The sequence below is a fragment of the Cynoglossus semilaevis genome, chromosome W (assembly GCF_000523025.1).
Source record: "Cynoglossus semilaevis isolate Cse_v1.0 chromosome W, Cse_v1.0, whole genome shotgun sequence".
NCBI classification, from domain to species: domain Eukaryota; kingdom Metazoa; phylum Chordata; class Actinopteri; order Pleuronectiformes; family Cynoglossidae; genus Cynoglossus; species Cynoglossus semilaevis.
The window spans coordinates 13479563-13481604 of NC_024327.1; the positions used below are offsets into that span (position 1 = coordinate 13479563).

Consider the following 2042-nt stretch of genomic DNA (forward strand, 5'->3'; position numbering starts at 1 on the left):
CTCCTTTCCCCCCAGCGAGGTGACATTCCATGTCCCCATAGCTAGAGTGGTTGTCCAGGGATTGGGCCATCGTGGTCTCTGCCCACAACCGCCACCCAAATCACAAGGCACCGGCCCCTTGTGGACCTTCCTGCGGGTGGTGGGCCCACTGGAAAGCGGACTCACGTCGCTTGTTCGGGCTGAGCCCGGCCGAGTCCCGTGAGCAAGGACCACCAGGCCACCAACCCCGGGCCTGACTCCAGAGTGGGGCCCCGGTGACGCCAATCCGGGCGACGTGAACCTCTTTGATGTGTTTTTCTTCATCAAGGGGGGGGGTTGAACCACTATTTGTCTGATCCGTCGCCTAGGACCTTGCCTTGGCGTTAAGCCCCCGACAACATAGCTCCTAGGTTCATTCGGATACTCAAACCCCTCCACCACGTTAAGGTTGCGATTCAAGGAGAGGTCTCAAAGTATATACAGTTTATTAAGTGCCCGACTAGGGAGGGGAACACACTGGTTCAGTGTTACACCACAATTCAAAATGCCTATTATGCTGTTTCTCAGGCTGCAGTGGGTCACTCAGACCCCACCATGGTCCATCTGATTCCTTCCTACAGGTAGAAACTGAAACGATACAAACCCGTAGTGAGGACCCGTAGTGAGGACATCAAAATTGGTCCAGTGGAGCCATTGACGAACTTCGGGCGTGCTTTGATTGTACTGATTGGGATGTGTTCAGCATGGCTACCAAAAGCCTGGAACCGTACACAAAGGCTGTGACCTCCTACATCAGCTTCTGTGAAGACATCTGTATACTATCATGAACTAGGGTGAGCTACAACAACGACAAACCCTAGTTCACAGCAAAACTCAAACGGCTAAGGAGGCTCAAGAAAGAGACGTTCAGGAGAGGTGACAAAGAGAAAATAATACAGGTTTAGCAAGGAGGTGAGGAAAGCTAAACGACAGTATTCTGAGAAACTTCAACACAAGTTCTCAGCTAACGACTCTCCCTCTGTTTGGAGAGGGCTCAGACAAATCACCAACTACAGTCCTAAACCCCCCCCCCCCCCCCACCCACGCGTGTGGGGTGCTGGCTGCCTGTGAGCGGTGAGTAATTTCCACGGCCAACAGGATTATCAGTGTAGGCTCAGGAAGATGGCAGGGAATCAACCTTCAAGTTAACGAAACATTTAGCCTAATTGGTCTTCATCTGTCACCTCAAACAGAGCTGCGGACTGTTTGAGGACGGAGGGGAGGCAAAGGAAAGAAGGGGGGAGGATGGGAGATTACTGACGGGACAGTGATGAAAACCGGTCGCAGGATAATGAGTCTGGTTGTCTTTTCATCCCCTCATCCTTCGTCTCGTTCTCTCTCGTTATTTGGAGTGACTAGCTGGTGAGTAGCTCCACAGTCTGCTGCTTATTAACAATGCAGAGTGGCTTTAGATGAGTTCATCACTCCCCCGTCCCCCTCATCCTCCTGCCAAGTCTGCATCCTCTCATCTCCACCTTATTTCCCTTCCCCTCTCAGTTTGAACTCCAACATTCTTCCCCCCTTTGTCTCTTTATCCCTGCCTCTTCCATCTGCTTATTCTTCCCCCGTCCTATTGGGGAAAGCAGTGAGAAGGAGATGTGAGGGGAGGACACAGAACGCGAGGAAGGAAACAGACGAGGCCTCAGAACCAAGGTGCACAGGAAAGAAATGCAATTTGGACTTCTCTCTCATTTTCCCCAACAATTCCTCTGCTTTCTGCAGCCCAACCCTCCACCTCCGCCTCTCTCTGTGCATTAGGACTGGAGCGGCAGACTGTTTGGAATCAATAAAGACGGTGTTTGGCAGACGAAAGTCATGGGGCGGGACGGTGACTCGCTAAACACTCATTTCACTTCACACAAATCACCGCCTGCACCTCGTCCACCGTCACACGTGACGGCTACATCCTGCAACAAACAATTAAAAAGTCATACAGATGTATGAACGTGATGTGGAACCTGCATCAATACACATGAGGTGTGTGGCGAGGGGTGAGGGGGGGGGGGGGGGGGGGGGGGGAGGTG

At 52.3% G+C, this 2042-nt stretch overlaps 1 protein-coding gene across 1 annotated transcript in view; it reads left to right on the plus strand.

The window, feature by feature from the left end:
• LOC103397242 (uncharacterized) overlaps positions 1–2042 on the plus strand; it is a 17727-nt gene that overhangs the window by 14279 nt on the left and 1406 nt on the right. The gene's annotated exons all lie outside the window — the stretch shown is intronic.